We start from the raw sequence: 12,832 nt of genomic DNA on the forward strand, positions 1-12,832 counted from the left end.
CAACTCAGCACATTCTGGGATTCTGTGACATGGACACTGCCATGCCTGGCTCCTGGAAACACTCCTGCTCTCCTCCTGCTCCCACCAACATCACAAGGGAAATCTCTGACAGCTTCATCTTCTCACCAACCCAAACCACTTCCACAGCCACAGAGCTCAGGATAGGAAAAGTTTGCATTTTTCCCATAATTTATCACCTTTGCCCAGTTCTGCTATTGATGCACCTTTCACAACTGACAGCTCTAAGATGTCCTTTTCCTATGCCCTGTTGTCTTCAGGAATTGCCCAGGACAGTCTGAAACCTGCTTTCAGTGGATAGAGGTGCTCCTGTGAAGGAGTTTTAGTTAAATTAATACAATCATATCTAATATCCAATCTATACCCCCTCTCTGGCAGCATGAAGCCATTCCCCCCTGTCCTGTCACTCCAGGCCCCTGGAAATCATCTCTCTCCATCTTTCTTGTAGCTTCTTCAGGTCCTGGAAGGTCACAATTAGGTCACCTCAAAGCTTCTCTTCTCCAGGCTGAACAATCCCAGCTCTCCCAGCAGAGTTGCTCCATCCCTCTGATCCTCCTGGTGCCTCCTCTGGACTCTCTCCAGCAGCTCCATGTGCTCCCTGTGCTGTTCCCCAGGGCTGGAGCAGCTCTGCAGGGGGGTCTCAGCTGAGGGGGCAGAGGGGCAGAATCCCCCCTCTGGATCTGCTGCCCACACTTCCATTTCCTTCTCTTTTTTGCCTTCATCTCTCCCCCTTTCTCCTCTCCTGCCTTTCCTGCTCCTCCCTGGCTCTGTGTTAGAAAGGAAGGAGGGAACCATCCAAATCTGCTCTGTGATCTGCTGAGGTCAAGCCTGATAAATCAGTGAATCTCCTTGGAATATTTTATGATCTAGGTCTGAAACTGAGGAAAAGGGGAAAGAGGAGTTAGGAGAGAATAGAACAGGAGCACCAAGTCTCAGAGGGCACAGCAGTGCCACCCCAGGGGACTGGGACTCTCGGGACAGTGACATTGGAGGGACCCCACCAGCACACACAGCTGTCCTGGCTGGGTCTGTTCTGCTCAGGGTCCATTCCTGTCTGGAAGTGACCTGGTTCCTGGAAGTAGGAGTTGAGCAGCTTTGTCCCTGGGAAGGGAACATTTTCCCATTAGCATTTCTGAGAGCACACTTTGTTTCTGGCTGGGGTTCATTAAAGGGCTGAGGCTCCTCAGGGCCTCCCTCCCTCCTGCAGCTGGTGGGAGCAGCCAGAGTGGAGGAATCAGTGCTCAGGATGGAGGAATCCCTTGAGCAGGGTGGGGCAGTGGCTGCAGCTCTACAGGAACCTGCCACAGCTCTCAGCTTTCTTTGCTTTTAAGACAATTGTGATGATGATGTCATATCTACAGCTCTAATTAATTCATGATGATGCTGATGCCATATCTACAGCTCTAATTAATTCATGCTTTGGGGGTTAATCAATGGCTTGCATCACCTGCATATCAATAGTGCAGGTTGTGACATCCTAAAGCTTTGGGATATGTGTGAGCCAGGCTCCATCACACAACCACAGAATTATGGAACATCCTGAGCTGGAAGGGACCCACCAGGATCATCCAGTCCAACTCCTGGCCCTGCACAGACACCCCAACAATCCCACCCTGTCCCTGAGAGCGTTGTCTGAACCCTCCTGGAGCTCTGGCAGCCTTGGGGCTGTGCCCACTGCCCTGGTCAGTGCCCAACCAGCCTCTGCAGGAAGAACCTTTTGCTGAGATCCAACTTAAACCTCCCCTGGCACAGCTCTAGTTGTACCTTTGAGTTCTGTCACTGGTCAATTTTTTGGCCATGTCTTTCCTCTCCTTCAATTAATAAACAGAAATCAAGAGACACAAATTCAAGCAGTTCAGCAACACAAAATCTCCCACCAGGACGTGTTGGCTGTGGAGGATCTCCTGCAGCTTGTGACCCCCATTAGCTGTTGCCTTGGATTTAGAGCCTTTTGGAAGCCATCCCCCACACCTCCATGCCATGGATATGGGCAGGAATCTTTCCCAGGAGCTCAGTTCAGCACAGGATTGCCACCACTGGTCCAGCAGTGACAGCACAACTCAGCTGAGGTCTGGGCTGATCTGCTGAACTGTCTCCCGAGCCACCCAGACAGTCACAAAGTCCTTGAGAAGAGTCTGGGAGAGAGCTACAGACCCAATGAGATTTCCCTGCATTCCCCAACCCTCCAGGACCATTGGCACCTCCACCCTGCTCAGCTCTGCTCTCTGCTCCCAGGTTTGACCCTGGCAAGGACCAGCTTCCCCTTCACAGGAAGGTTTAAGGCCAAGGTGATAATCTGCCCCCTTAGGAAGATCATCCTCCTGTCCCATAGTTAAAGTTTATAAAACACAACTTCTTCTATACTTCTAAAATCTCTGGCAAGCATCCAATATTATCAGGATCCTCTGGGATGCCAAGGTCAGTTTTTCTCACCATTTCAGTGTAGTGACACTCTCCAAATCCCAGCTGTGGAGCACCAGGACGTGCCTACACTGTCTCCTGCCTTAGGGTTGGACTGTGAGATGACAAACTCCCTAAGAACAGCAGACAGGTTTGTTCTACCCCTCACTGGGTATTCTTTCTTGAGTTTTCTTTTCAACACCCCAATGCATTTAATGTTGAATTTCTCCAAAAGAAAAAGACACAGTTGCTGCTCAAAACAAGTTGTGGCTTCAACAAGCTCTCACCTAAAAATAGGATAAAAATAATAGTAGTGAGGGGAAGTGTTTTGATTGGTTTGGGAGATTATTTTCTTTATAATCATCAGGCAATTCATAGAATCATGGAATATCCTGAGCTGGAAGGGACCCACAAGGATCATCCAGTCCAACTCCTGGCCCTGCACAGGACACCCCAACAACCCCACCCTGTCCCTGAGAGCGTTATCCCCTTCACTTCTGCCCCATGTCAACCCCAATTTCTCAGCTTTGCATGAGATCCCCAAAGGTGGAATTAAAGAGCAAGGTCTTCTTGCTGCCTGCTCCTTTTTCCTTGTGGGTTGGGCACAGAGAGGTAAATCCCACACACACTCAGAGCTGAACGTCACTGAAACCTAGAATAGAACCAGAACCTCAGTTTCAAAGTACTTGGGGTTTTATTTTGTCCCCCCTGCGAGTTCTTAGGGCACAGAGGGGATGTTGGTCTGGGGTGGCACAGGGTGGGTGCAGTCTCACAGTTCCTGCCCTCGGGTTTATCCTTGTCCCTGGTCCTGGTTTTGGGGGAATGCTGCCCTGGCAGCCAGGCTGTCTCACTGCAAACCACCTCCCCTTCTGCTTTGGGAGTCCAACTCCACTGCAAACAGCTATAAAATGGGAGGAATTGCATTGGGGTGGGGGCTGTGTGAGCACAGAAGAGCCACAGGACTGCACTGGGGAGAAAAAAAGCCATTAGGACGAATGACAGGAGATATTACCATAAACCACTCAAGAAATCTTTGTTTTCCTCCTAAAACATGCCAGAATGCAAAAAAAATCCCCAAACCACGCTGGAGTCTAAATTGCTTTCCCTTCTATAGCCAGTCCCTCTATTTCTCTGAATACTCCATTTCATTCACCTTTTTCAGAGATATTCAGCAGAAGGGGCTGGGCAGAGCACATTGCTGGGCTCCTGGGGCACAGGAACTCGTTGTGGGTCATTAACATTACCCCTGTCAGAGCTGGGACAGGACTGTCATGTTCAGAAGGTCAACAGCCATAAAACTGTAAAACCAGCAAAATAAACAAACAAACAGCAAACCCAAACTGCGAAGCAGCAAAACAAACCTATATCTCAGACTAGACGGCTTAATGTGCCATTAGCACTCATTACCAAATCTGGCTCCTTTAATTAGTGTGTGATCTCCTTCATTTCGGAATCCACTCAGTGTTCCGAATTCTCAGGCTTCCCAATTTGCCACCTGGTCCCCATTTCACACCTCCCTCCTTGGATAGAGAGTTCATTCCATTAAACTCTTGACACACAGCTCAAATCCTCTCAAACACTGGAAAAGACCAAACTGGTCCACGCTGTGGGGTGAAATCAGAGCCCATTTCCACACCAAGGAAAAGCCAATGAATTAGACTTTGACTGCAGAGAGAGGAACAGCACAGGATGCATTTTGCTGGCAGGAAACTGGTGCCCAGTGCTGCCATACTGGGACTGAGACCCAGACACAGCAAAAGGCTTTACAAGGTTGGGTCTTATTTTGTTTCTGGTTTCTTGTTGTGACATTTACATGGGACCATGTGAATGAGGTGCTTTTAGAGAGCATCTCATTTTGCTCTTAAGCTTGGGGAGGACTCAGTTGTGCCATCGTAGAGTCATGGAATGGTTTGGGTTGGAAGGGACACTAAAGATCATCCAGTCCCACCCCCTGCCATGGGCAGGGACACCTTCCACTAGTCCAGGTTGCTCCAAGCCCCATCCAACCTGGCCTTGGACACTTGCAGGGATGGGGCAGCCACAGCTTCTCTGGGCAACCTGTGCCAGGGCCTCCCCCCCCTCACAGGGAAGAATCTCTTCCATATATCTAATCTGAATCCAACATTCAGTTTGAAGCCATTCCTTGTCCCAAGTCCCTCTCCAGCTCTCCTGGAGCCCCTTTAGGCACTGGGAGGTCTCCCCAGAGCCTTCTCCAGGTGAACACCCCCAGCTCTCCCAGCCTGGCTCCAGAGCAGAGGGGCTCCAGCCCTCGGAGCACCTCTGTGGCCTCCTCTGGGCTCTCTCCAGCAGCTCCATGTCCTCCCTGTGCTGTTCCCAGGGCTGGAGCAGCTCTGCAGGGGCGTCTCACCTGAGGGGCAGAGGAGCAGAATCCCCCCCTGCCCTCTGCCCACGCTGTGGGATCAGCCCAGGGCACGGGGGGTTCTGGGCTGGGCCATGTCCAGCCTGTCCCCCACCAGCACCCCCAGGTTCTTCTCCCCAGGGCTGGGTTCAATCCATTCTCTGCCCAGCCTGTGTCTGTGCTTCAGATAAACCCTACCCATGTGCAGGACGTTGCTCTTGGCCTTGTTGAACTTCAAGAGGTTCTCCTGGGCCACCTCTCCAGCCTGGCCAGGTGTTGCTCCAGCCTGGCCCAGCCAGGCTGTGCAGCAGCCAGGACTTCCAGTCCAACATGCTGGGTGTCTTTGAGCAGATCCAGAGCCCTGGCACACCCACTCCTACAGGCTGTCTGGGAGCACCAGCTCCTGCAGACAGGGAGGGTGGGTGAGCTAGGAAACCCCTCAGATCGTGGTTGGTTTTGTAGCAGCTTCTAATAATCTCTCCCACAACTCTGGGAGCATTCACTGCTGGCTCTCCTGGCCCACGTGGCTGTGCTTAATTAGCATAATTAGCACATGGGCTTGCTTTGGCCTCTCTGTTGGCTGCAGGATGATAGTTGTGTGGGCACAATGGGCACACACAGACCCCTCTATCTGCCTGTCAGCTCAGAAGCAGGGTGGCAGCTCTTGTCACTGTGTCCCACCTTTGGTACAAGAGCACAAAGTGTCTGCAGCATCAAAGAGCTCCTGAGGGCTTGTGGGAGCCCAGAGAGATCGTTTATTCCTCGATCAAAGGTGGGTTTGGCAGCCAGGCCTGTGTTTTATGCAGGATGGGCTCTGAGTGCCCCCATCAGCTCCTCCAGCAGACAAACGTCGGCACTGACAGAGACACAAAGGACTCCGGCAGGGAGGTGTTTGCTCCAGAGCTGTGGATGTTCTGCTCAGGGTCCTGGCTCAGCAGGAAGCCCTTTATCTGAGCCACTGCCCCGAGGGGCTCGTTAGCACTGGGACCTTCAGCCGGCTCCTGCTAATGATCCTTGCCCAGGACAGGGACGGGAGGCTCCACCAGGGCAGCAAAGTGTGGTCTCCTGAGCTCCCTTGCCACAGTCCCTGGTGTCTCCTGTGGCAGCAGAGCAGGAACTGGGAACACAGCCAGCTCCTGCACTGCTTCCCCTCACCCCTCCTGCCCAATTCCCAAGGGAGGATGTGTTGTTTCCTAAGTAGAACGAGGTGTGTGTGTTGGGTCTGAAAAGCTTTTCCCTGGTGTGTGAGAGGCTGCTCAGTGCTGGGGCTTAAACAGCTTGACTGGGGCAAAAATTACATACAATTTTTTTTCCATTTCCAGTTATTTTATGGCTTATCTGGGTGGTGATGTTACAGTGAGGATGTGTATCCCAGACAACCCCCTCCAGAGATCCCTGTCCATGCAGCCCTTCCCACATCTCTGATGTGCCTTCCTAAGAGGATCCTGCCAGTCTGGGAGCAGAGACACTTTCTCTGTTCCTGCCCCCTGACTGTCCTTCCCAGCCCTTCACTCAGCCTGCCCCTGGGTCAGGCAGTACCCCAGGAGGCTGCAGGCACAGGGAAGAGTCCTCTGCTGATGGGGAATCACCCCTGTGGGTGCTCTGGCTTTGCAGAGGATCCCAGAGCACCTCTCACCCACCATTTCGGACCCCAGCACCACATAGGATGTGCTGACATTGTGATACTTGAACATCAGTGCTGTTCCAGCCCCTCAAAATGCAGGATGTGCCTGGGAAGGTGTGTCCTGTGTTCCTTCCACAGCCTGGGCACTCATACTGTCCTTGGATACCTTCAGCTGTGTGACTGTGAGCAGTTTCCAGAGTCAAACTGAATGTTTTCCTGTGATCAGCCAGTTTTATTTGTCCCAGTTCTTCCTCTGCTCCCTCTTGCCCATTTTTCTGTCTCTTTCCTTAGCCACCCTTTTATGCAATGCCACTGTTTTTCTCTGAATAACAGTTATTCCTCTGCCCTGGAGTAGAGATTTGCATGGCTGTGCTGACCAGACACTGGGAGAATTGTGCAGTTTTGCAGAATTCCTGTTGAAGTTTGGCCTGAATCCCCTTCATGTTTAGCATCTTTTGCTCAGCTCTGGCACTGAGAACTGGGATACGGGATCTAGGGCCTCCCAAACTCTGGCTCAGGCTGTCCCTGGCAGGGATCAGGAGCCTTTGAGTTCAGCTCCTTCCCTTGCAGCCTGTTCTCCCTGTTCTGGAAGCACAGATCCCAAGGAGATTAAAGAGCATCAGAACCCAGATCTGCTGCACAAGGCCAAGGGTGATGTGCAGACCTAATTTCACTGAGAATGTATCTGAGACAGATCTGGACAGCTCTGGTAACACACATCTGACCCTGGCAAAGGCATTCACATATCAAGGAATGTTTATCTCTAACCTTAAATCCCTACTGGAGACAATCACTCCTCAGTATTCTCCCTCCACCTGAGCAGAGCAGGCTCTGCCCTCCCTTCTGCTCATACCCTTGAAGCTTGTGGGCTGTGATGAGCCCTCCCTTTGCCCTTAATCACTTTCTCCTAGCCTATATAATTAAATTCCATCAGGTATTGCAGCTAATTTTTGAGGAGCTCCCAAAGAACAAAAGCCAGTTCAGTGGCAGGTGAACAGAACAAATTAATTAGAAGGGGAATATTAGGACCTGTCTAAATTAGATCAGCAAATCTCCAGCAGGAGAAGCTGTGATGCTCCTCCCAGCCTGAGCAGGGCTGTCCACAGTGTTCAGAGGCACAGCATCCCTGGGAAGGAGATCAGGATTGGAGCAGCCTTTGCTGAAGGCCCTCCAAGGTGTCATTTCAAAGCAGGAAACGGGGAATTGGTGGCTTTGTGTCTCTCATTAACACCAGCAGGACTCGTGCCATTGAATTCCTTCCCTGTACTTTGGGAATGGCTCCCTGTCATATTCCTGCATATCCAACCCCAATAACAGTGGATGTTACTTGAGTGTAGAGTCCTATTTACAACTTTCCCCCAGGCTGTGGAGATCATTAGGAGTAAACACTGGGATCATCATTTAAACCCAGAAGTCACTCCCTATAAGCATTCAAAGCCCAGGGCAGCTCCCAGCTCCCTCTGGGAACCTGCAGGGTTGAGAATTGCCAGCACAGACTCCTGTTACTCCATGGGATGAGCAGGTTGTGCCAGGAGCTATGGAAGGGCACTCCATGCCCATAACTGTGGGTATCCCAGGCTCCTCCTCCAGCACTGGGAGCACCAGCACTGACAGATCTCCCTCTGTTTACTCCCTGTAGGGCAGGACCAAGTATTCCAAACTGCAACCCAGCAGAGGTAATGAGGAGCTTGGAGGGGGAATGTTGGGATGGGGACAAACTGCTGGAACAATTCTTCTTAATTTGGCACAAAGAAGAGGCTTGAAAAACAAACCCAGTCTCATGTCTCCTGCCCTCACTCACAGAATCACAGAATGGTTTGGGTTGGACCTTAAAGCCTATCCAGTTCCACCTCCTGCCATGGGCAGGGACACCTTCCACTAGCCCAGGTGGCTCCAAGCTTCATCCAACCTGGCCTTGGACACTTCCAGGGCTGGGGCAGCCACAGCTTCTCTGGGCAACCTGTGTCAGGGCCTCCCAGGGAACAATTTCTTCCCAATATCCCCTCTAACCCTGATCTCCTTCAGCTTAGGGCCATTCCCCTTTGTCCTGTCATTCCATCCCTTGTCCCAAGTCCCTCTCCAGCTCTCTTGGAGCCTCTTTAGGCACTGGAAGGACCCATGGCAGAAATGTCTGGTTGTTAATGCACCCACACCTCTACCAACCCCCCCCTCCCCATTCCAGGAGCTGGGAGGCACCTGCTGAGTTGATGAGCTTTCTACTCTGTCTGCTCTGGGGGGCCATGGGGGTGCTGCCCAGTGCTGGAGCCGTGTCCGGGTGTCCAGAGCTGTGTCCAGGTGGCCCCATAGTGCCAGGGCAGCATTGCTGCTGATGGGGGCACAACAGGGAGGGTGAGAGCCAGCACTGGGGAGATTAATGGACAGCCAACCACTAATGATTCCTGGACTGAACCCTCTGGCTCACTCACCTTCTGTTGTAAAGGATAAAAAGCAGCAACAGAAGAGTTTCATGGCAGAAGCAGGTTAGAGCAGGAGTATGTAGGAACTCACTGGCCTTGTTCACAGAATCCAAGGAACATGCTGAGTTGGAAGGGACCCACAAGGATCATCAAGTCCAACCCTTAGCCCTGGTTGGATATTAGATATGATTGTATTAATTTAGCTAAAACTCCTTCACAGGAGCACCTCTATCCACTGAAAGTAGGTTCCAGACTGTCCTGGGCAGTTCCTGAAGACAACAGGGCATAGGAAAAGGACATCTTCGAGCTGTCAGTTGTGAAAGGTGCATCAATAACAGAACTAGGGAAAGGTGACAAATTATGGGAAATGTCAGACACCAAAATGCAAACTTTCCCATTCCTATCCTGAGCTCTGTGGCTGTGGAAGTGGTTTGGGTTGTTGAGAAGATGAGGCTGTCAGAGATTTCCCTTGTGATGTTGGTGGGAGCAGGAGGAGAGCAGGAGTGTTTCCAGGAGCCAGGCACGGCAGTGTCCATGTCACAGAATCCCAGAATGTGCTGAGCTGGAAGGGACCCACAAGGATCATCCAGTCCAACTCCTGGCCCTGCACAGGCCCATCCCCAAGAGTCACCCCCTGTGCCCCAGAGGATCAGTCAAACCCTCCTGGAGCTCTGGCAGCCTTGGGGCTGTGCCCACTGCCCTGGGATGTTGTTGGGTGTAACCCAACATTTGCCACTCTTCTCTTACCCAGGTTGTTTTTCTCTACAGCTTTAAAAGTGTGGTTGGAATTAGAAAATATCCAGAACAGGTGAGGGGCTGATGTGTCTCTGGCCACACCCTGAGGGGACAGGAGCAGGCTGGGGCTCGTTCTTACACAGTGAGGGCTGTTTGATACCAGGGAAAAAATCCCCTCTGAGGAGGAAGAAACCAGGATGGGGCTTAGAGAGCAGGGCATCTTCCAGGGGGGGGTTCCTGCCTGTTCCCACTCCAGGCAGAACTGTCCCCTGCACTGGGGAGCAGGGATGGTCACAGCCTGCCCATGAACAAAGAGCACCTGGAGCCACTTTCCTTCCTCTGCCTCCTGGGAACAGTGCAGTGCTTCACTGTCACACTGCTCAGCCCCCCTGTCTGCCCTCATCAATTCTCCTCGTTCCCCTTCCCAATAAGGCTCCTTAACAAATTATATTCTGCTGCATCTTTTGAATGAAACATTCCCCCACCTTAACCAGAAAAAAAAACCCCAAACATGAATAATCAAATCTCCTTCTTTATTGACAAAGCTGTGTTTTTATGGCCTCTGCCCTTCCTGCTCTGAGTGACAGCATCAGTCCCCTCAGAAGGTGATTAAATCTAAGACATACACACAATTATTTCCTCTCCTTCTATCCCTGGTCTTCAAGAGATTTCCTGAGCTCATGTGCCTTAAGAACTCAGATCTTCAGAGTTAATTGAGGCAGCAGCAGGTACATTCCCTTTTACTCTCTTACCCAGAAGGAAAAATCAGCCATCATCATCCTTTTCCCCTGAAAGCCCTTGCACAGCGTGTTAATGAGCATGTGGACCATGTATTTCTAAAAATTCTGTTTGTTGAGGAGTAACTTCATAAGCCAAATGCATTTGGGGAATGGATCTGGAATTTTGGAGCTTCTTTATTCAAGAGGGTTACTGTGAGTGCAGAAATTCTAAACATTTCTGAAATTAATCTCTTCATATGAGATTAAAAACTGTGTTTTAAAGGCAGTTAAGTTGCAGGCACCAACCAACTTCCCTGAGTTATCTCAAGAGATGGTATTACTTGGAAATTAAGGGCTGAAGTTGCAGATTTTGTGTGACACAAAATCCCAACACAAGACTAGAAGGTCCTGCAGTTTGATTCCAAGATCATGGCATCCCTCCTACCCTCTGGAGACTTTCCCTTTCCAGTGGAATTTTATAACAACATCTTCATCTCCTTCTCAGAAGTGGCTTACTCCAGTGTGAAGGTTCTTGACATAATTTTCTGTAGCAGAGCAGTAACTCCTTCCTGCTGCTTCCACCTGCTGAATCTGCTCACAGAGCCTTGGGAAAGCACTCAACACTTCCCCCTGGTTACTTTTCCATGGAGGTAATTGCTACTGTTCCCATGGGGAAAGTGTAGTTCAGGCAGGAGGGGCTGAAGGAAATACAGTGAACAGGAGAGGCCTGGACTGCAGAGCTGTGGCTGGAGGTGCCCACTGGAATGATGAGTAAAAACATCCACATTGTTGAGTATATGTCCAGTTCTGGCCACTGAGAAAAAAAGCCAAAACCATCTAGAGAAGGAATGGGAAAATCAAATTCTAGAAATAATTACATAAATGTAATAATAATGATAATGATGATGATGATTATAATGATTATAACAATGATGATGATGATGATAATAATAATAATAATAATAGTAATAATGCAGGAGAAGTGGCCCTGGGTCAGAATAGGACCCTGAATCAGAGGACACTTATGCACAGGCTTTTCTCCTGCTTATTCACCACTGCAGGAGCTGCCATCAGTCCCCATTATTCCTAATTCCCACCTGAATTCCCAGCACTTGTGAGCTGTCCTGGGGAAGCAGAGATTCATCCCTTTCTCTTCACACAGCCAAATGTCTGAGCTGTGGCTGCCTCAGCATCCAGGTCACCTGAGGTGCCTGGGGTTACCTGGAGGTACCCAAGGGCACCTGGGGCTCTGCAGCAGCTCTGCCACAGCTGGTGGGCACCTCAAAGCAAGGCAGAGCACACAATGTGTTTTTTGAAGATGTGACTTCTTGATGTCCTGATTTATTGTGAGAAGCTGAAAGGTGTCATAACATCAGTGCTTGGGACTGCTCTGACATGGCCTGAAATCCAAGAGGAAAAGGCTCAAGGTGCACCAGGGGAGGGTCAGGTTGGACATCAGGAGGAATTTCTTCACTGAATGGGTGGTCAGACCTCGGCAGGGGCTGCCCAGGGAGGTTTGGAGTCCCCACCCCTGGAGGTGTCCAAAGAAGGACTGGATGTGGCACTCAGTGCTCTGGGCTGGGGGACAGGGAGGGGACTGGGCACAGGGTGGATTTGATGATGTTGGAGGTCTTTTCCAATCTGAATGATTCTGGAATTCTGGGATTGCTTTGATCAGGAATAAGCAAGAGACACCCAGTCCCCTACCAAGAGGAGGAGGAGGATTGAACTTGTCACAGCAAGTGAAAATTTTAGCTCCGACAGCAGGGAATGCTCTTTGTGTGTAAGAAAGTGAGCACAGTGTGCCCTGTGCTCTGTCCCCTCCATGCCCTGTGCTGTGTCACCTCCAAGCCCTCAGCAGCAAGGGGTAAGGGCAGCAAACAGCCAAGTGTGAGCAAGAGGAGCAGCAGAGCCTTCCCCTGCCCTGCCCTGCTGGGGAGAGCTCACGTGCCAGGAAATCCAACCCTGCTGGCAGGAAAAGCAGCCGAGATAGTCGTGAGATAATTAATGTGGTTTCTCTAAATGTATCAACCCAAAGGCTTTATGTGCATCTAAGCTGGCATTTTCTCTGGCTGGAAACTTTTTAATTTCTTCCTTACTGATCTGGGAATTAGTGCTGGGAGAAGGGAAGCAGATTTATGACCACACTTCATAGATATGGCTCTACATCTCCTCCATAGCCAAGAGGTGCTCACCTCATATGTGGAGCTGGGAGTGTGTTATTTAAAGTTTCAATGCTCTAATCTAAACACGAGAAGCAGTTACAGCAGTGCTTGTGCTCATGGCTCAAATTAATACAGAAAGGCTCATTTATTCTGCCCTTAAAACGGATCTATAGAACTTATTTCCTCACCCTGGGTCTCAGGTGTTGTGCTCACGGTTCCTGTGCCTCCCTGGGGTCACAGTTTGTCCCCAGAGATAGCCTGGTTTGTCAGGCTGGTGCCACCACTGTCCCAGAGAGAGCCAGCCCAGGGTGGGTGACACACACTGTGCTGCTGGCACAGCTCAGCCCAGCTCAGAGCAGTCAGGGCTAGGCAAGCTCAGCCCAACCCCAAGACCC

The 12,832-nt window shown here is 50.7% G+C and overlaps 1 protein-coding gene and 1 long non-coding RNA gene across 5 annotated transcripts in view; one reads left to right on the top strand and one right to left on the bottom strand.

The window, feature by feature from the left end:
* LOC113958326 overlaps positions 1 to 8,954 on the bottom strand; it is a 10,695-nt gene extending 1,741 nt beyond the window's left edge. Inside the window, exons 1-3 of one of the 4 annotated variants that reach the window (XR_003531481.1) lie at positions 8,828 to 8,954; positions 8,598 to 8,727; positions 3,572 to 3,716 (exon numbers count right to left, since the gene is read on the bottom strand). This is a non-coding gene — a long non-coding RNA (uncharacterized LOC113958326). Of the gene's footprint in view, positions 1 to 1,788; positions 2,706 to 3,104; positions 3,386 to 3,571; positions 4,400 to 8,597; positions 8,728 to 8,827 lie in introns of those variants that run through there. The other 3 variants (XR_003531480.1, XR_003531479.1, XR_003531482.1) reach the window with 3 other exon arrangements.
* The window catches only part of LOC113958324 (protein shisa-6-like), a 101,884-nt gene that overhangs the window by 42,559 nt on the left and 46,493 nt on the right, over positions 1 to 12,832 (top strand). The window lies entirely within an intron of this gene.

The sequence above is a fragment of the Corapipo altera genome, unplaced genomic scaffold (genome assembly GCF_003945725.1).
Source record: "Corapipo altera isolate COAL_440 unplaced genomic scaffold, ASM394572v1 103, whole genome shotgun sequence".
Taxonomy (NCBI): Eukaryota; Metazoa; Chordata; class Aves; order Passeriformes; family Pipridae; genus Corapipo; species Corapipo altera.